This window comes from Rhinolophus sinicus, linkage group LG14, assembly GCF_036562045.2.
Source record: "Rhinolophus sinicus isolate RSC01 linkage group LG14, ASM3656204v1, whole genome shotgun sequence".
Taxonomy (NCBI): Eukaryota; Metazoa; Chordata; class Mammalia; order Chiroptera; family Rhinolophidae; genus Rhinolophus; species Rhinolophus sinicus.
The window spans coordinates 29,725,989-29,747,365 of record NC_133763.1 but is presented as its reverse complement, the minus strand read 5'-3'; the positions used below and the strand labels follow the sequence as shown (position 1 = coordinate 29,747,365).

Sequence of the window (21,377 nt, the reverse complement as noted above, 5' to 3'; positions counted from 1 at the left end):
TCCCTGAGGTAGCACTAGCCAATGATATCTCTTAAAAGGTTCTTGTAAATTAACGGAAGGAACACTGAAAGCAAATCTGGGGCAGTCATCAGGATTTAAAGGTATAGTATAAAACAATCTTTGCAGTCCAAAACAATTTTATATGTGTTTTTGGTATGGCTGCAGGACAGGGCAAGCCTGTCTGTAAGGCTCCCATTAATTTCATGGTTTTATTAACTTTTGTAAATCTTGTAATAATCTCTATCTACCAGATTTTTTTTTTTTTTTAAATAACAAACATGGGAGAATTCCGGGAGTTGGAGGGGCAATGTGTCCCTTTTAAGTTGCTCCTGTACTAGCAGCTTGGCGGCTTGAATCTTTTATCTGTTGATAGGGGCCTCGGGCAGTGGATCTAGCCCTGCAACTACACTTGGAGGAGAGCTTAATTGTAACCTAGGCTTCTATTCTGATTGAGATTCTAATAAAGGCCCAGTCTGTTGAGCCTGGACTAATTGCATTTGAACAGAGAGGGAAGTGAGTGCAGCTTGTAATCTTTGCCCTCTGCTTCCAAGGGGATCCAGTTTGGGTTGATCATTTTCAGAGTATGTGATTCCCTCGTGTCTAGGATCGATCACATCCCTAACCAAATTCCATAAGGAAAAAGTATCTACTGGTACTTCAGAGGGTCCATGAGCATCATAATATCCCTGTAAACGCTCTCTCACCTTTTCCCAAGTTTCTAAGTTTAAAGTCCCTTCTTCGGGGAACCAGGGACATATTTGTACTACAAATTCTAAAAATCAGCAACTGTGCTTCACTGGTTTTAACTCCTCTAGCTTTTAGCATGCTCCTTAACATGTGAGTAAACAGCCTTTTACTGTGACCCTGTCCCATTTTATTTTACTCCCGACTATGGTATCTCACCGCTTTCACTAACCTTATTCGACGCGTCTCATTTGCAAGCGGAGTCCTTCACTGATTCCCCAGTATTCAGGTCCCTGTTCGGGCGCCACTTGTCGGAGCCTGCCGACGAGACGAACGGTTCCTGAAGTGGGGAGTGAGGATTGAGAAAAAATTGGACAAGAGACAAAGATGGGATCGGGAGGGCGAGCAGTTCTGACTAGACTGCTGCGCCTGCTTGATTTTTCAGCATGCTTTTATACAGACAGAAACAAGAAGGTTACATAAAGCGGCCGAGGCAGCAAGTACAGATTAGTTATGTTTTTCCAAAGTTTGGCCCTGACTGTCTTTAGACCTTTTGATATTGTCCCATTCCCAGAACAGCAGGTGTCTGTTTGTTCTTTATGCTTATCGGAGTTCCCTCAGCCATCCTCCCAACCTCTGCTTGTAGCTACATTTTCTTAACCCTTGATGCTCCAGCTCCCACACCACCACAAGGGAAGAGCAGGCACGCAGGCACACGACCCTCACAACGAGGGTGCCTAGGGCTGCCACTCTCCTCCGGGCCCTGGGCGGGCTCGAGCCCACCGGCACCGGTGCTCCGGAGACCCTGGCGCCCTGGGCTTCGAGGGTGACTGCCAAAGCCCGGCACTGCCTCCTTAGCGGAGCCCAGCCCGGGCACGACCACACACCGGTGGAGAAGCTGCCACCTCAACACAGCCTCAGTGCGTCCGTCCCAGTCCGTGTCCCAGCCTGTGCGTCCCTCCCCCTCAACCTCCACCCCCTGTCCGTCTGGCTCTGTGACATGCCTGTTGGGCTGTGGCTCTCGCTCAGGAGCTCTCTCCCCGTGTGCCAGCCCCCTCTTTCTCTGTCTCTGTCCGAGTCTCTCTGTATGTCTAGATACATACATGCACATATACGTGTATATTTCCATCGCGCTGCCTCCTCCTCCTCCTCCCGTTCTGTCTGTCGGTCCCTGTCCTGCGGGGACTCTAGTCCCTCTGCCCGCACAAGAACGCAGGATATGGCCAGGCCAAGAAGAAACACCAACGGAGCCATGGATAGGGCGCTCATAGCACCATTTCTCACGGGCGGCTGGCTCGAAGACACAGCAAGCCGGAGCCGCACGATCCCCAACCTGCCGGCCGCTTCTCTGCCAACCAACCGACCCACCAACCGACCGACACACCAAGCCGGCCAACTGCAATCCGCGCCCCTCTGCAATTTGCAGTCCACCATCCGCGCTTCCTAGCTTGGCCACCGCCGCTGCGGTGGCCCATGGCCAACTGGCAACAGCTGACGGCCAAGCGGTCACAGCTGATGACCGTGCACCACCCGAGGCAGCACCCCTCCACGCGAGGCCCAGGGCCTGGAAACGGCTCTCTGGGACTCTGTCCCCACAGTCCCCGTCTGTCTCTCTCCGCCTCTCTCTTGCTCCGTCTCTGGCCTTCTCTCATCCTCTCTCTCACCTCCCTGGGTCAGGCGAGGTGACGTGTAGCCAGTGAAGGGACCGGAGATCGGGTGGGCCGCTGGTCGCTGACGAGGGCGAGGGCCCAGACGGAAGGCTGTGTGACGAAGGGTGACGGCAGACTGGAGCTGCTGCACCCTGGTGGCACGGGTGGCTCCCGTGGCTTTGGGCCAGTCGGTGGGGCCGGCCAGTGCCAGGGCCAGGGTGCGTGCCTAGGGCCGGAGGGGCCTGAGAGGACCCTGCGACGCCCTCGCTTGCCATGAGCGGGGACCGCAGAGCAGCCAGGCGGGTCTGGGGAGGTGGGGCTGGGGGTGGGGTGAGCGGGGTTGGGGTGGGGGCGGGGTGTAAGCCGTTCGGGGCCCGGGAGTCCCAGGATGCCAGGGCGCCGAGACTTCTGTCACCGTCAGGGAAGTGACAGAGGCCCGTGGAGCCACGGGTGGCGCGAAGGGGCCTCGCTGCGGGCCAAGAGTAGCCCGCCGCCCAGCGGCGTCCGGAGGAGGCGAGGAACAGGCGGGCGCGGCTGGCAGAGCCAGCGGGGATGCTCGCCACCGGGCCCAGCAGCACGGCGCACGCTCACGAGGCAGGCCGGGAGCAGGCTCTTGGGGCGCGGGCGGGTCCCAGCGTCTCCGCCACCCTGAACGCGCCCTATCTCCTCTAATCTGGGGAGTAAGCAGGGAGGGGCCTGGTTAGTACTTGGATGGGAGACCGCCTGGGAATACCGGGTGCTGTAGGCTTTTTGCTCGCCTCTCCTTTTGCGCCGCCGTCCCGGCGTGGCTCCCTCCGAACCCCTGGCGCCCCTTGTCCCTCTGCAGCCGCCCAGCCCGCCGAAGGTCCCCCTGACCAGCGGCGTGTCCGCCGCCCGGACGTACAACCTGGCAGTCCGGGTCGCACGCTAGGCTTGTCGGCCCGGGCTCCCCCCCATACCCTCTTCTTAGTCCTCTTCGCTCCCGCCGGCCGCACCCGTTCGCTGAGCCGCGGTCGCCGTCGCCGCCAGCACCGCGCTGCCCGCTACTGCCGCCAGCGCTGCCTCGCCCGCCCCCGCCCCCGTCGCCGCCGCCTTCACCTCGCTCGCGGCCACCGCCGCCATCGCCGCGCTGCCTCCCGCTCCCCGCCCCGCCGCCGCCGCCGCCGCCGCTGCGCCGCCGCCGCCGCCGCCACCGCCATCACCGCGCTCCCCACCGCAGTGGACGCCAGCTCTGCCCTCGCCGCCGCTGCCGCGGGCTCCTCCCACAACTCCCAAACACAGGGCTGCCTGCTGGCGACCAGCGTTGGGGATGCGTTCGGGGTGGGCCTGGTGGCGGTAGGGGGGCGGGGTGTATTCCGGTCGGGTCCCAGGGAGTCCCAGAATGCCAGAGTTCCACGACTTCTGTCACCATCAGGGTAATGGCAGAGTCCCGTGGAGCCACGGATGGCGCGAAGGGGCCTCGCGCGCCAGATTCGTCCGGAGGAGGCGGGGAGCAGGCGGGAGGTGAAGCGCTAGCGGAGCCGGTCAGCAGGGAGATGCTCGCCACCCGAGCGACCCAGCTGCACGGCGTGCGCTCACGAGGCAGGCCGGGAGCAGGCTCTTGGGGCGCCGGGAGCCGGGTCCCAGCGTCTCAGTCCATACCACCCTGAACGCGCCCGATCTCGTCTGATCGCGGAAGCTAAGCAGGGTCGGGCCTGGTTAGTACTTGGATGGGAGACCGCCTGGGAATACCGGGTGCTGTAGGCTTTGCTCGCCTCTCCTTTTGCGCCGCCGCCCGGCGTGGCTCCCTCGAACCCCTGGCGCCCCTTGCCCTCTGCAGCCGCCCAGCCCGCCGAAGGTCCCCTGGCCAGCGGCGGGTCAGCCGCCCGGCACTACAAGCTCGCAGCCGGCGCCAGGCCCGTCGGCCCCGGCTCCCCCACACCCTCTTCTCAGTCCTCTTCGCTCCCAGGCCGACAGCCCGCAGCCCTTCACCGAGCCGCGGTCGCCGCCGCCGCCATCGCCGCGCTCCTCCCGCTCCCCGCCCCGCCGCCCCCAAAGCCCAAGCCCAGGGCTGCCTGCCGGCGCTGGCCTCCACCAGGCTTTCTCCATCCCAGGACGTGCCGGTCCTTCGCACCTCGGCCCGAGCCCAGGGGACGACCATCCCTGTGCCTGCACCTGGGCCCCGAGACACAGGATCGGCGTGTCCTCCGGCAAACGGGATGCCCACCCGCCGCCCCACCGGAGGCCTCTGTCTCTGCTGGCCGGCACCTCGCCCCACACCCCGCGCGCCCCTCACGTCTCCCACAAGAGCCAGGAGCCCTCCGTTCCCCGGCCGTGGCCCCGACACACAGGGAAAAAGAGCCGGGACAAACCAGGGGACGGAGGGAGCAGCACCCCACACGCCCTCGGACTCCAGGAGAGACCACCATGTCGGAGCCTGCCGACGAGACGAACGGTTCCTGAAGTGCGGAGTGAGGATTGAGAAAAAATTGGACAAGAGACAAAGATGGGATCGGGAGGGCGAGCGGTTCTGACTAGACTGCTGCGCCTGCTTGATTTTTCAGCATGCTTTTATACAGACAGAAACAAGAAGGTTACATAAAGCGGCTGAGGCAGCAAGGACAGATTAGTTACGTTTTTCCAAAGTTTGGCCCTGACTGTCTTTAGACCTTTTGATATTGTCCCATTCCCAGAACAGCAGGTGTCTGTTTGTTCTTTATGCTTATCGGAGTTCCCCTCAGCCATCCTCCCAACCTCTGCTTGTAGTTACATTTTCTTAACGCTTGATGCTCCAGCTCCCCACAATTCCCCCTTGTTTAGTTTTTGAGATCGTGCCTGGCTTAGGTGGTCAGTACAGACCTTCTCACTTACCCGTCATTGGATATCCTTCACCAAAGCGATCGACTCCTGTCTTAGGTCGTAAGACATCCACTGATCATTACCCGTCATTGGCTACCGATCTCCTTTGGGGTTAGACAGGGCAGTGGCTTTTGGTCTATCAGCCATGTGGAGCCTTATTTTGTGAATTTCTCCATAAATATCTGTGACTATCCCCATCACAGCTTTTGTGATGCAGGGGAGGAAACATAGTATCAGGAGGATCACAACAAGCGGAATTACAAGGGGGCCATAATAAGCATTGAAGAGTATGATGGAAATACATTGTGAAAACTAGAGACAAGTTTGTTGAGAGTATCAGCTATATCGGTGTTTAAAGGAGAGGTCTCTTGCAGTGTCAAGACCTCTTTATGAAACTGGATAAGATCAAGAGTAACATTTTTTCTTACACGGTCTGTGAGACTCATACCTCATAGCAGAAAAAATGTTTATTCCAATCACCCTTTGTCTGTTAACAGCAGCATAAAGTCCCATGATGTCTTACCTTCTCAGGGTCAAGTCACTCATATTGTAACAGCTCTGTTGAGATAAGTGGAGAGAACTGATCTTCATTGCCCTCATGACTTCTCTCACAATCAGGTGAGAGAGGAAAGCCAGAGACAGCAGTGGCTTTTGCCAGGCAGGGGAAGGGAGGAAAGGCTCCTTTTGGGTCTTCTAAGGCAGCTCATTGGGGTCCCCACTCGGTTCCGCCTGGCTTAGGTTGTATCTCCCGTGAGATATCTTACCCGTCTTTGGCTGCAAACCATCTTCTGGGGACCAGACAGAGAGACATAAGGTGTAAACACAAGAATGGAACAGAGTCCCAGAAAGGCACAGTCTTACAGACTCTTCTTTCCTTAAGGAAAGACATGGGGGGACAGTCGGCTAGGCTGTTGTGTGACTACATCTCCCCCTTTTTTGTTTTTGAAGCATGAGAAACACAGAACGTGTAGTTGTTTCACTTACAGCCCGTCGGAGGGCTATTTGTCCACATCTGAGGACTATGTAAAATAAACAGAACAATAAACAGAAGAGCAATATCCCCAGCAAAAACCCTCTACCCAAAGTCTTTATCCATTTAACAGGGTCTGAAGTGGACAGTCCTTCTGCGGCTGCGGAGTGAGAGCTTTTCCACACCCTAGGGGCGTGGATGGGTATCTCTAGATGTCTTCTCTTCTGTGGGCTGTCGTTCATGGTATGGTTTAACACCGACCAGGAATTCACAAAGGTTTTTCTTCCGGACCTGGAGAAATACAAGCAAAGCCTCTTCCCGTGTTATCTCGGGGAGAAGTAGGATCAGCTTCCCCACGTAACATTTTAAACAAAGGTTGTAATTCACCGGTTGTCAACCGCAACTGAGGTCTAATCCAGTTAATGTCTCCCAGTAGCCTTTGGAAATCATTTGATGTTTTTAAACAATCTCGCCGGATTTGTATTTCTTGAGGCACAACGGCCTGAGGCATTAAGCAATATCCCAGATAAGAGTAAGGAGGCACTTGCTGAATTTTTCTGGGGCTATAACTAGCCCATAATCGTGGAGCTTTTTTGTAAATGAGCAAAAGCAGCAAGCAACTTTGGTTCACAAGAGTGGGCAGAAGTATGTCATCCATGTAGTGGATGATGTAAATATCTGGAAATGTCCTTCGGTAGGTTTTATTGCAGCTGATACAAATTTTTGACATAGTGTAGGGCTACTAGCCATTCCCTGAGGTAGCACTAGCCAATGATATCTCTTAAAAGGTTCTTGTAAATTAACGGAAGGAACACTGAAAGCAAATCTGGGGCAGTCATCAGGATTTAAAGGTATAGTATAAAACAATCTTTGCAGTCCAAAACAATTTTATATGTGTTTTTGGTATGGCTGCAGGACAGGGCAAGCCTGTCTGTAAGGCTCCCGTTAATTTCATGGTTTTATTAACTTTTTGTAAATCTTGTAATAATCTCTATCTGCCAGATTTTTTTTTTTTAATTAATTACAAACATGGGAGAATTCCCGGAGGGCAATGTGTCCCTTTTAAGTTGCTCCTGTACTAGCAGCTTGGCGGCTTGAATCTTTTATCTGTTGATAGGGGCCTCGGGCAGTGGATCTAGCCCTGCAACTACACTTGGAGGAGAGCTTAATTGTAACCTAGGCTTCTATTCTGATTGAGATTCTAATAAAGGCCCAGTCTGTTGAGCCTGGACTAATTGCATTTGAACAGAGAGGGAAGTGAGTGCAGCTTGTAATCTTTGCCCTCTGCTTCCAAGGGGATCCAGTTTGGGTTGATCATTTTCAGAGTATGTGATTCCCTCGTGTCTAGGATCGATCACATCCCTAACCAAATTCCATAAGGAAAAAGTATCTACTGGTACTTCAGAGGGTCCATGAGCATCATAATATCCCTGTAAACGCTCTCTCACCTTTTCCCAAGTTTCTAAGTTTAAAGTCCCTTCTTCGGGGAACCAGGGACATATTTGTACTACAAATTCTAAAAATCAAGCAACTGTGCTTCACTGGTTTTAACTCCTCTAGCTTTTAGCATGCTCCTTAACATGTGAGTAAACAGCCTTTTACTGTGACCCTGTCCCATTTTATTTTACTCCCGACTATGGTATCTCACCGCTTTCACTAACCTTATTCGACGCGTCTCATTTGCAAGCGGAGTCCTTCACTGATTCCCCAGTATTCAGGTCCCTGTTCGGCGCCACTTGTCGGAGCCTGCCGACGAGACGAACGGTTCCTGAAGTGGGGAGTGAGGATTGAGAAAAAATTGGACAAGAGACAAAGATGGGATCGGGAGGGCGAGCAGTTCTGACTAGACTGCTGCGCCTGCTTGATTTTTCAGCATGCTTTTATACAGACAGAAACAAGAAGGTTACATAAAGCGGCTGAGGCAGCAAGTACAGATTAGTTACGTTTTTCCAAAGTTTGGCCCTGACTGTCTTTAGACCTTTTGATATTGTCCCATTCCCAGAACAGCAGGTGTCTGTTTGTTCTTTATGCTTAGGGAGTTCCCCTCAGCCATCCTCCCAACCTCTGCTTGTAGCTACATTTTCTTAACCCTTGATGCTCCAGCTCCCCACACCACCACAAGGGGAAGAGCAGGCACGCAGGCACACGACCCTCACAACGAGGGTGCCTAGGGCTGCCACTCTCCTCCCGCGGGGGGACCCTGGGCGGGGCTCGAGCCCACCGGCACCGGTGCTCCGGAGACCCTGGCGGCCCGCCCGGGGCTGACTGCCAAAGCCGGCACTGCCTCCTTAGCGGAGCCCAGCCCGGGCACGACCACACACCGGTGGAGAAGCTGCCACCTCAACACAGCCTCAGTGCGTCCGTCCCAGTCCGTGTCCCAGCCTGTGCGTCCCTCCCCTCAACCTCCACCCCTGTCCGTCTGGCTCTGTGACATGCCTGTTGGGCTGTGGCTCTCGCTCAGGAGCTCTCTCCCGCGTGCCAGCCCCTCTTTCTCTGTCTCTGGCCGAGTCTCTCTGTATGTCTAGATACATACATGCACATATACGTGTATATTTCCATCGCGCTGCCTCCTCCTCCTCCTCCCGTTCTGTCTGTCGGTCCCTGTCCTGCGGGGACTCTAGTCCCTCTGCCCGCACAAGAACGCAGGATATGGCCAGGCCAAGAAGAAACACCAACGGAGCCATGGATAGGGGCTCATAGCACCATTTCTCACGGGCGGCTGGCTCGAGACGCACGCAGCCGCACGATCCCCAACCTGCCGGCAGCTCCTCTGCCAACCAACCGACCCACCAACCGACCAACACACCCAGCCGGCCAACTGCAATCCGCGCCCCTCTGCAATTTGCAGTCCACCATCCGCGCTTCCTAGCTTGGCCACCGCGCTGCGGTGGCCCATGGCCAACTGGCAACAGCTGCCAAGCGGTCACAGCTGATGACCGTGCACCACCCGAGGCAGCACCCCTCCACGCGAGGCCCAGGGCCTGGAAACGGCTCTCTGGGACTCTGTCCCCACAGTCCCCGTCTGTCTCTCTCCGCCTCTCTCTTGCTCCGTCTCTGGCCTTCTCTCATCCTCTCTCTCACCTCCCTGGGTCAGGCGAGGTGACGTGTAGCCAGTGAAGGGACCGGAGATCGGGTGGGCCGCTGGTCGCTGACGAGGCGCGAGGGTGCAGACGGAAGGCTGTGTGACGAAGGGTGACGGCAGACTGGAGCTGCTGCACCCTGGTGGCACGGGTGGCTCCCCGTGGCTTTGGGCCAGTCCGTGGGGCCGGCCAGTGCCAGGGCCAGGGCGCGCGCCTAGGGCCGGAGGGGCCTGAGAGGACCCTGCGACGCCCTCGCTTGCCATGAGCGGGGACCGCAGAGCAGCCAGGCGGGTCTGGGGAGGTGGGGCTGGGGTGGGGGTGAGCGGGGTTGGGGTGGGGGCGGGGTGTAAGCCGTTCGGGGCCCGGGAGTCCCAGGATGCCAGGGCGCCGAGACTTCTGTCACCGTCAGGGAAGTGACAGAGGCCCGTGGAGCCACGGGTGGCGCGAAGGGGCCTCGCTGCGGGCCAAGAGTAGCCTGCCGCCCACGGCGGCGTCCGGAGGAGGCAGGCGGGGAGGCGGTGCTGGCAGAGCCGGCAGCGGGAGATGCTCGCCACCGAGCCCAGCAGCACGGCGCGTTCACGAGGCAGGCCGGGTGCAGGCTCTTGGGGCGCGGGGTTCCGTGTCCCAGCGTCTCCGGCCATACCACCCTGAACGCGCCCTATCTCCTCTAATCTGGGGAGTAAGCAGGGAGGGGCCTGGTTAGTACTTGGATGGGAGACCGCCTGGGAATACCGGGTGCTGTAGGCTTTTTGCTCGCCTCTCCTTTTGCGCCGCCGTCCCGGCGTGGCTCCCTCCGAACCCCTGGCGCCCCTTGTCCCTCTGCAGCCGCCCAGCCCGCCGAAGGTCCCCCTGACCAGCGGCGTGTCCGCCGCCCGGACGTACAACCTGGCAGTCCGGGTCGCACGCTAGGCTTGTCGGCCCGGGCTCCCCCCCATACCCTCTTCTTAGTCCTCTTCGCTCCCGCAGGCCGTCAGGCCGCACCCGTTCGCTGAGCCGCGGTCGCCGTCGCCGCCAGCACCGCGCTGCCCGCTACTGCCGCCAGCGCTGCCTCGCCCCGCCCCCCGCCGTCGCCGCCGCCTTCACCTCGCTCGCGGCCACCGCCGCCATCGCCGCGCTCCTCCGCTCCGCCCCGCCGCCGCCGCCGCCGCCGCCGCCGCCGCCGCCACCGCCATCACCGCTCTCCCCACCGTCGACGCCAGCTCTGCCCTCGCCGCCGCTGCCGCGGGCTCCTCCCACAACTCCCAAACACAGGGCTGCCTGCTGGCGACCAGCGTTGGGGATGCGTTCGGCGTGGGCCTGGTGGCGGTAGGGAGGCGGGGTGTATTCCGGTCGGGTCCCGGGGAGCCCCAGGATGCCAGAGTTCCACGACTTCTGTCACCATCAGGGTAATGGCAGAGTCCCGTGGAGCCACGGATGGCGCGAAGGGGCCTCGCGCGCCAGATTCGTCCGGAGGAGGCGGGAGGCGGGAGGTGAGGCGCTGGCGGAGCCGGTCAGCAGGGAGATGCTCGCCACCTGGGCGGCCCAGCTGCATGGCGCGCGCTCACGAGGCAGGCCTGGCGCAGGCTCTTGGGGCGCCGGGAGCCCGGTCCCAGCGCTCGGCCATACCACCCTGAACGCGCCCGATCTCGTCTGATCTCGGAAGCTAAGCAGGGTCGGGCCTGGTTAGTACTTGGATGGGAGACCGCCTGGGAATACCGGGTGCTGTAGGCTTTGCTCGCCTCTCCTTTTGCGCCGCCGCCCGGCGTGGCTCCCTCCTGGCGCCCCTTGCCCTCTGCAGCCGCCCAGCCCGCCGAAGGTCCCCTGGCCAGCGGCGGGTCAGCCGCCCGGCACTACAAGCTCGCAGCCCGGGCCGCACGCCAGGCCCGTCGGCCCCGGCTCCCCCACACCCTCTTCTCAGTCCTCTTCGCTCCCGCCCGCAGCCCTTCACCGAGCCGCGGTCGCCGCCGCCGCTGCCATCGCCGCGCTCCTCCCGCTCCCCGCCCCGCCGCCCCCAAAGCCCAAGCCCAGGGCTGCCTGCCGGCGCTGGCCTCCACCAGGCTTTCTCCATCCCAGGACGTGCCGGTCCTTCGCACCTCGGCCCGAGCCCAGGGGACGACCATCCCTGTGCCTGCACCTGGGCCCCGAGACACAGGATCGGCGTGTCCTCCGGCAAACGGGATGCCCACCGCCCCACCGGAGGCCTCTGTCTCTGCTGGCCGGCACCTCGCCCCACACCCCGCGCGCGCCCCTCACGTCTCCCACAAGAGCCAGGAGCCCTCCGTCCGGCCGCGGTGGCCCCGACACACAGGGGAAAGAGCCGGGACAAACCAGGGGACGGAGGGAGCAGCACCCCAACACCCCGCACGCCCTCGGACTCCAGGAGAGACCACCATGTCGGAGCCTGCCGACGAGACGAACGGTTCCTGAAGTGCGGAGTGAGGATTGAGAAAAAATTGGACAAGAGACAAAGATGGGATCGGGAGGGCGAGCGGTTCTGACTAGACTGCTGCGCCTGCTTGATTTTTCAGCATGCTTTTATACAGACAGAAACAAGAAGGTTACATAAAGCGGCTGAGGCAGCAAGGACAGATTAGTTACGTTTTTCCAAAGTTTGGCCCTGACTGTCTTTAGACCTTTTGATATTGTCCCATTCCCAGAACAGCAGGTGTCTGTTTGTTCTTTATGCTTATCGGAGTTCCCCTCAGCCATCCTCCCAACCTCTGCTTGTAGTTACATTTTCTTAACGCTTGATGCTCCAGCTCCCCACAATTCCCCCTTGTTTAGTTTTTGAGATCGTGCCTGGCTTAGGTGGTCAGTACAGACCTTCTCACTTACCCGTCATTGGATATCCTTCACCAAAGCGATCGACTCCTGTCTTAGGTCGTAAGACATCCACTGATCATTACCCGTCATTGGCTACCGATCTCCTTTGGGGTTAGACAGGGCAGTGGCTTTTGGTCTATCAGCCATGTGGAGCCTTATTTTGTGAATTTCTCCATAAATATCTGTGACTATCCCCATCACAGCTTTTGTGATGCAGGGGAGGAAACATAGTATCAGGAGGATCACAACAAGCGGAATTACAAGGGGGGCCATAATTCAAGCATTGAAGAGTATGATGGAAATACATTGTGAAAACTAGAGACAAGTTTGTTGAGAGTATCAGCTATATCGGTGTTTAAAGGAGAGGTCTCTTGCAGTGTCAAGACCTCTTTATGAAACTGGATAAGATCAAGAGTAACATTTTTTCTTACACGGTCTGTGAGACTCATACCTCATAGCAGAAAAAATGTTTATTCCAATCACCCTTTGTCTGTTAACAGGGGAAGCATAAAGTCCCATGATGTCTTACCTTCTCAGGGTCAAGTCACTCATATTGTAACAGCTCTGTTGAGATAAGTGGAGAGAACTGATCTTCATTGCCCTCATGACTTCTCTCACAATCAGGTGAGAGAGGAAAGCCAGAGACAGCAGTGGCTTTTGCCAGGCAGGGGAAGGGAGGAAAGGCTCCTTTTGGGTCTTCTAAGGCAGCTCATTGGGGGTCCCCACTCGGTTCCGCCTGGCTTAGGTTGTATCTCCCTGAGATATCTTACCCGTCTTTGGCTGCAAACCATCTTCTGGGGACCAGACAGAGAGACATAAGGTGTAAACACAAGAATGGAACAGAGTCCCAGAAAGGCACAGTCTTACAGACTCTTCTTTCCTTAAGGAAAGACATGGGGGACAGTCGGCTAGGCTGTTGTGTGACTACATCTCCCCTTTTTGTTTTTGAAGCATGAGAAACACAGAACGTGTAGTTGTTTCACTTACAGCCCGTCGGAGGGCTATTTGTCCACATCTGAGGACTATGTAAAATAAACAGAACAATAAACAGAAGAGCAATATCCCCAGCAAAACCCTCTACCCAAAGTCTTTATCCATTTAACAGGGTCTGAAGTGGACAGTCCTTCTGCGGCTGCGGTGAGAGCTTTTCCACACCCTAGGGGCGTGGATGGGTATCTCTAGATGTCTTCTCTTCTGTGGGCTGTCGTTCATGGTATGGTTTAACACCGACCAGGAATTCACAAAGGTTTTTCTTCCGGACCTGGAGAAATACAAGCAAAGCCTCTTCCCGTGTTATCTCGGGGGAGAAGTAGGATCAGCTTCCCCACGTAACATTTTAAACAAAGGTTGTAATTCACCGGTTGTCAACCGCAACTGAGGTCTAATCCAGTTAATGTCTCCCAGTAGCCTTTGGAAATCATTTGATGTTTTTAAACAATCTCGCCGGATTTGTATTTCTTGAGGCACAACGGCCTGAGGCATTAAGCAATATCCCAGATAAGAGTAAGGAGGCACTTGCTGAATTTTTTCTGGGGCTATAACTAGCCCATAATCGTGGAGCTTTTTTGTAAATGAGCAAAAGCAGCAAGCAACTTTGGTTCACAAGAGTGGGCAGTATGTCATCCATGTAGTGGATGATGTAAATATCTGGAAATGTCCTTCGGTAGGTTTTATTGCAGCTGATACAAATTTTTGACATAGTGTAGGGCTACTAGCCATTCCCTGAGGTAGCACTAGCCAATGATATCTCTTAAAAGGTTCTTGTAAATTAACGGAAGGAACACTGAAAGCAAATCTGGGGCAGTCATCAGGATTTAAAGGTATAGTATAAAACAATCTTTGCAGTCCAAAACAATTTTATATGTGTTTTTGGTATGGCTGCAGGACAGGGCAAGCCTGTCTGTAAGGCTCCCATTAATTTCATGGTTTTATTAACTTTTGTAAATCTTGTAATAATCTCTATCTACCAGATAACAAACATGGGAGAATTCCGGGAATTGGAGGGGCAATGTGTCCCTTTTAAGTTGCTCCTGTACTAGCAGCTTGGCGGCTTGAATCTTCTTTCTGTTGATAGGGGCCTCGGGCAGTGGATCTAGCCCTGCAACTACACTTGGAGGAGAGCTTAATTGTAACCTAGGCTTCTATTCTGATTGAGATTCTAATAAAGGCCCAGTCTGTTGAGCCTGGACTAATTGCATTTGAACAGAGAGGGAGTGCAGCTTGTAATCTTTGCCCTCTGCTTCCAAGGGGATCCAGTTTGGGTTGATCATTTTCAGAGTATGTGATTCCCTCGTGTCTAGGATCGATCACATCCCTAACCAAATTCCATAAGGAAAAAGTATCTACTGGTACTTCAGAGGGTCCATGAGCATCATAATATCCCTGTAAACGCTCTCTCACCTTTTCCCAAGTTTCTAAGTTTAAAGTCCCTTCTTCGGGGAACCAGGGACATATTTGTACTACAAATTCTAAAAATCAAGCAACTGTGCTTCACTGGTTTTAACTCCTCTAGCTTTTAGCATGCTCCTTAACATGTGAGTAAACAGCCTTTTACTGTGACCCTGTCCCATTTTATTTTACTCCCGACTATGGTATCTCACCGCTTTCACTAACCTTATTCGACGCGTCTCATTTGCAAGCGGAGTCCTTCACTGATTCCCCAGTATTCAGGTCCCTGTTCGGCGCCACTTGTCGGAGCCTGCCAGACGAACGGTTCCTGAAGTGGGGAGTGAGTATAGAGACAAAATTGGACAAGAGACAAAGATGGGATCGGGAGGCCGAGCAGTTCTGACTAGACTGCCGCGCCTGCTTGATTTTTCAGCATGCTTTTATACAGACAGAAACAAGAAGGTTACATCTAGCGGCTGAGGCAGCAAGTACAGATTAGTTACGTTTTTCCAAAGTTTGGCCCTGACTGTCTTTAGACCTTTTGATATTGTCCCATTCCCAGAACAGCAGGTGTCTGTTTGTTCTTTATGCTTAGGAGTTCCCTCAGCCATCCTCCCAACCTCTGCTTGTAGCTACATTTTCTTAACCCTTGATGCTCCAGCTCCCCACCACCACAAGGGGAAGAGCAGGCACGCAGGCACACGACCCTCACAACGAGGGTGCCTAGGGCTGCCACTCTCCTCCCGGCGGGACCCTGGGCGGGGCTCGAGCCCACCGGCACCGGTGCTCCGGAGACCCTGGCGGCCCGCCCGGGGCTTCGAGGGTGACTGCCAAAGCCCGGCACTGCCTCCTTAGCGGAGCCCAGCCCGGGCACGACCACACACCGGTGGAGAAGCTGCCACCTCAACACAGCCTCAGTGCGTCCGTCCCAGTCCGTGTCCCAGCCTGTGCGTCCCTCCCCTCAACCTCCACCCCTGTCCGTCTGGCTCTGTGACATGCCTGTTGGGCTGTGGCTCTCGCTCAGGAGCTCTCTCCCGCGTGCCAGCCCCTCTTTCTCTGTCTCTGTCCGAGTCTCTCTGTATGTCTAGATACATACATGCACATATACGTGTATATTTCCATCGCGCTGCCTCCTCCTCCTCCTCCCGTTCTGTCTGTCGGTCCCTGTCCTGCGGGGACTCTAGTCCCTCTGCCCGCACAAGAACGCAGGATATGGCCAGGCCAAGAAGAAACACCAACGGAGCCATGGATAGGGGCTCATAGCACCATTTCTCACGGGCGGCTGGCTCGGACGCAGCAAGCCGCACGATCCCCAACCTGCCGGCCGCTTCTCTGCCAACCAACCGACCCACCAACCGACCGACACACCAAGCCGGCCAACTGCAATCCGCGCCTCTGCAATTTGCAGTCCACCATCCGCGCTTCCTAGCTTGGCCACCGCAGCTGGTGGCCCATGGCCAACTGGCAACAGCTGATAGCCAAGCGGTCACAGCTGATGACCGTGCACCACCCGAGGCAGCACCCCTCCACGCGAGGCCCAGGGCCTGGAAACGGCTCTCTGGGACTCTGTCCCCACAGTCCCCGTCTGTCTCTCTCCGCCTCTCTCTTGCTCCGTCTCTGGCCTTCTCTCATCCTCTCTCACCTCCCTGGGTCAGGCGAGGTGACGTGTAGCCAGTGAAGGGACCGGAGATCGGGTGGGCCGCTGGTCGCTGACGAGGGCGAGGGCCCAGACGGAAGGCTGTGTGACGAAGGGTGACGGCAGACTGGAGCTGCTGCACCCTGGTGGCACGGGTGGCTCCCGTGGCTTTGGGCCAGTCGGTGGGGCCGGCCAGTGCCAGGGCCAGGGTCGCGCGTGCCTAGGGCCGGAGGGGCCTGAGAGGACCCTGCGACGCCCTCGCTTGCCATGAGCGGGGACCGCAGAGCAGCCAGGCGGGTCTGGGGAGGTGGGGCTGGGGTGGGGGAGCGGGGTTGGGGTGGGGGCGGGTGTAAGCCGTTCGGGGAGTCCCAGGATGCCAGGGCGCCGAGACTTCTGTCACCGTCAGGGAAGTGACAGAGGCCCGTGGAGCCACGGGTGGCGCGAAGGGGCCTCGCTGCGGGCCAAGAGCCCGCCGCCCCCGGCGGCGTCCGGAGGAGGCGGGGAGCAGGCGGGGGCGCGCTGGCAGAGCCGGCAGCGGGATGCTCGCCACGGGCCCAGCAGCACGGCGCACGCTCACGAGGCAGGCCGGGAGCAGGCTCTTGGGGCGCGGGGCCGGGTCCCAGCGTCTCGGCCATACCACCCTGAACGCGCCCGATCTCGTCTGATCTGAAGCTAAGCAGGAGGCCTGGTTAGTACTTGGATGGGAGACCGCCTGGGAATACCGGGTGCTGTAGGCTTTTTGCTCGCCTCTCCTTTTGCGCCGCCGTCCCGGCGTGGCTCCCTCCGAACCCCTGGCGCCCCTTGTCCCTCTGCAGCCGCCCAGCCCGCCGAAGGTCCCCCTGACCAGCGGCGTGTCCGCCGCCCGGACGTACAACCTGGCAGTCCGGGTCGCACGCTAGGCTTGTCGGCCCGGGCTCCCCCCCATACCCTCTTCTTAGTCCTCTTCGCTCCCGCAGGCCGTCAGGCCGCACCCGTTCGCTGAGCCGCGGTCGCCGTCGCCGCCAGCACCGCGCTGCCCGCTACTGCCGCCAGCGCTGCCCTCGCCCCCGCCCCCGCCCCCGTCGCCGCCGCCTTCACCTCGCTCGCGGCCACCGCCGCCATCGCCGCGCTCCCTCCCGCTCCCCGCCCCGCCGCCGCCGCCTCCGCCGCCCCGCCGCCGCCACCGCCATCACCGCGCTCCCCACCGTCGACGCCAGCTCTGCCCTCGCCGCCGCTGCCGCCGGCTCCTCCCACAACTCCCAAACACAGGGCTGCCTGCTGGCGACCAGCGTTGGGGATGCGTTCGGGTGGGCCTGGTGGCGGGGCGGGTGCCGGTCGGGTCCCAGGGAGTCCCAGAATGCCAGAGTTCCACGACTTCTGTCACCATCAGGGTAATGGCAGAGTCCCGTGGAGCCACGGATGGCGCGAAGGGGCCTCGCGCGCCAGATTCGTCCGGAGGAGGCGGGGAGCAGGCGGGAGGTGAAGCGCTGGCGGAGCCGGTCAGCAGGGAGATGCTCGCCACCCGAGCGACCCAGCTGCATGGCGCGCGCTCACGAGGCAGGCCGGGAGCAGGCTCTTGGGGCGCCGGGAGCCGGGTCCCAGCGCTCGGCCATACCACCCTGAACGCGCCCGATCTCGTCTGATCTCGGAAGCTAAGCAGGGTCGGGCCTGGTTGGTAATTGGATGGGAGACCGCCTGGGAATACCGGGTGCTGTAGGCTTTGCTCGCCTCTCCTTTTGCGCCGCCGCCCGGCGTGGCTCCCTCCGAACCCCTGGCGCCCCTTGCCCCTCTGCAGCCGCCCAGCCCGCCGAAGGTCCCCTGGCCAGCGGCGGGTCAGCCGCCCGGCACTACAAGCTCGCAGCCTGGCCGCACGCCAGGCCCGTCGGCCCCGGCTCCCCCACCTCTTCTCAGTCCTCTTCGCTCCCGCAGGCCGACAGCCCGCAGCCCTTCACCGAGCCGCGGTCGCCGCCGCCGCTGCCATCGCCGCGCTCCCTCCCGCCCCCGCCCCCCCCCGCCCCCAAAGCCCAAGCCCAGGGCTGCCTGCCGGCGCTGGCCTCCACCAGGCTTTCTCCATCCCAGGACGTGCCGGTCCTTCGCACCTCGGCCCGAGCCCAGGGGACGACCATCCCTGTGCCTGCACCTGGGCCCCGAGACACAGGATCGGCGTGTCCTCCGGCAAACGGGATGCCCACCCGCCCCGCCCCACCGGAGGCCTCTGTCTCTGCTGGCCGGCACCTCGCCCCACCCCTCACGTCTCCCACAAGAGCCAGGAGCCCTCCGTTCCCGCCGGCCGTGGCCCCGACACACAGGGGAAAAGAGCCGGGACAAACCAGGGGACGGAGGGAGCAGCACCCCAACACCCCGCACGCCCTCGGACTCCAGGAGAGACCACCATGTCGGAGCCTGCCGACGAGACGAACGGTTCCTGAAGTGCGGAGTGAGGATTGAGAAAAATTGGACAAGAGACAAAGATGGGATCGGGAGGGCGAGCGGTTCTGACTAGACTGCTGCGCCTGCTTGATTTTTCAGCATGCTTTTATACAGACAGAAACAAGAAGGTTACATAAAGCGGCTGAGGCAGCAAGGACAGATTAGTTACGTTTTTCCAAAGTTTGGCCCTGACTGTCTTTAGACCTTTTGATATTGTCCCATTCCCAGAACAGCAGGTGTCTGTTTGTTCTTTATGCTTAGTAGTTCCCTCAGCCATCCTCCCAACCTCTGCTTGTAGTTACATTTTCTTAACGCTTGATGCTCCAGCTCCCCACAATTCCCCTTTTTAGTTTTTGAGATCGTGCCTGGCTTAGGTGGTCAGTACAGACCTTCTCACTTACCCGTCATTGGATATCCTTCACAAAGCGATCGACTCCTGTCTTAGGTCGTAAGACATCCACTGATCATTACCCGTCATTGGCTACCGATCTCCTTTGGGGTTAGACAGGGCAGTGGCTTTTGGTCTATCAGCCATGTGGAGCCTTATTTTGTGAATTTCTCCATAAATATCTGTGACTATCCCCATCACAGCTTTTGTGATGCAGGGAGGAAACATAGTATCAGGAGGATCACAACAAGCGGAATTACAAGGGGTGCCATAAATTGAAGCATTGAAGAGTATGATGGAAATACATTGTGAAAACTAGAGACAAGTTTGTTGAGAGTATCAGCTATATCGGTGTTTAAAGGAGAGGTCTCTTGCAGTGTCAAGACCTCTTTATGAAACTGGATAAGATCAAGAGTAACATTTTTTCTTACACGGTCTGTGAGACTCATACCTCATAGCAGAAAAATGTTTATTCCAATCACCCTTTGTCTGTTAACAGCCGAAGCATGAAGTCCCATGATGTCTTACCTTCTCAGGGTCAAGTCACTCATATTGTAACAGCTCTGTTGAGATAAGTGGAGAGAACTGATCTTCATTGCCCTCATGACTTCTCTCACAATCAGGTGAGAGAGGAAAGCCAGAGACAGCAGTGGCTTTTGCCAGGCAGGGGAAGGGAGGAAAGGCTCCTTTTGGGTCTTCTAAGGCAGCTCATTGGGGTCCCCACTGGTTCCGCCTGGCTTAGGTTGTATCTCCGTGAGATATCTTACCCGTCTTTGGCTGCAAACCATCTTCTGGGGACCAGACAGAGAGACATAAGGTGTAAACACAAGAATGGAACAGAGTCCCAGAAAGGCACAGTCTTACAGACTCTTCTTTCCTTAAGGAAAGACATGGGGGACAGTCGGCTAGGCTGTTGTGTGACTACATCTCCCCTTTTTTGTTTTGAAGCATGAGAAACACAGAACGTGTAGTTGTTTCACTTACAGCCCGTCGGAGGGCTATTTGTCCACATCTGAGGACTATGTAAAATAAACAGAACAATAAACAGAAGAGCAATATCCCCAGCAAAACCCTCTACCCAAAGTCTTTATCCATTTAACAGGGTCTGAAGTGGACAGTCCTTCTGCGGCTGCGGAGCTTTTCCACACCCTAGGGGCGTGGATGGGTATCTCTAGATGTCTTCTCTTCTGTGGGCTGTCGTTCATGGTATGGTTTAACACCGACCAGGAATTCACAAAGGTTTTTCTTCCGGACCTGGAGAAATACAAGCAAAGCCTCTTCCCGTGTTATCTCGGGGGAGAAGTAGGATCAGCTTCCCACGTAACATTTTAAACAAAGGTTGTAATTCACCGGTTGTCAACCGCAACTGAGGTCTAATCCAGTTAATGTCTCCCAGTAGCCTTTGGAAATCATTTGATGTTTTTAAACAATCTCGCCGGATTTGTATTTCTTGAGGCACAACGGCCTGAGGCATTAAGCAATATCCCAGATAAGAGTAAGGAGGCACTTGCTGAATTTTTCTGGGGCTATAACTAGCCCATAATCGTGGAGCTTTTTTGTAAATGAGCAAAAGCAGCAAGCAACTTTGGTTCACAAGAGTGGGCAGTATGTCATCCATGTAGTGGATGATGTAAATATCTGGAAATGTCCTTCGGTAGGTTTTATTGCAGCTGATACAAATTTTTGACATAGTGTAGGGCTACTAGCCATTCCCTGAGGTAGCACTAGCCAATGATATCTCTTAAAAGGTTCTTGTAAATTAACGGAAGGAACACTGAAAGCAAATCTGGGGCAGTCATCAGGATTTAAAGGTATAGTATAAAACAATCTTTGCAGTCCAAAACAATTTTATATGTGTTTTTGGTATGGCTGCAGGACAGGGCAAGCCTGTCTGTAAGGCTCCCATTAATTTCATGGTTTTATTAACTTTTGTAAATCTTGTAATAATCTCTATCTGCCAGATTTTTTTTTTTTAATTAATTACAAACATGGGAGAATTCCGGGAGAATTGGAGGGGCAATGTGTCCCTTTTAAGTTGCTCCTGTACTAGCAGCTTGGCGGCTTGAATCTCTTTTCTGTTGATAGGGGCCTCGGGCAGTGGATCTAGCCCTGCAACTACACTTGGAGGAGAGCTTAATTGTAACCTAGGCTTCTATTCTGATTGAGATTCTAATAAAGGCCCAGTCTGTTGAGCCTGGACTAATTGCATTTGAACAGAGAGGGAAGTGAGTGCAGCTTGTAATCTTTGCCCTCTGCTTCCAAGGGGATCCAGTTTGGGTTGATCATTTTCAGAGTATGTGATTCCCTCGTGTCTAGGATCGATCACATCCCTAACCAAATTCCATAAGGAAAAAGTATCTACTGGTACTTCAGAGGGTCCATGAGCATCATAATATCCCTGTAAACGCTCTCTCACCTTTTCCCAAGTTTCTAAGTTTAAAGTCCCTTCTTCGGGGAACCAGGGACATATTTGTACTACAAATTCTAAAAATCAGCAACTGTGCTTCACTGGTTTTAACTCCTCTAGCTTTTAGCATGCTCCTTAACATGTGAG

General features: G+C 56.6%; 2 non-coding genes and 2 pseudogenes across 2 annotated transcripts; all 4 read left to right on the top strand.

The window, feature by feature from the left end:
- Window positions 1-3,939: 3,939 nt before the first annotated feature.
- On the top strand, window positions 3,940-4,058 carry LOC141568735 (5S ribosomal RNA; annotated as a pseudogene).
- Window positions 4,059-9,829: 5,771 nt separating this feature from the next.
- Window positions 9,830-9,947, top strand: LOC141568749 (5S ribosomal RNA; annotated as a pseudogene).
- Window positions 9,948-10,791: 844 nt separating this feature from the next.
- Window positions 10,792-10,910, top strand: LOC141568709 (5S ribosomal RNA). The gene has a single exon (XR_012491933.1). It is a non-coding gene; the product is annotated as a 5S ribosomal RNA (ribosomal RNA).
- A 6,696-nt stretch (window positions 10,911-17,606) lies between these two features.
- Window positions 17,607-17,725, top strand: LOC141568733 (5S ribosomal RNA). Its single transcript, XR_012491953.1, has one exon. It is a non-coding gene; the product is annotated as a 5S ribosomal RNA (ribosomal RNA).
- The last annotated feature ends 3,652 nt before the right edge of the window (window positions 17,726-21,377 follow it).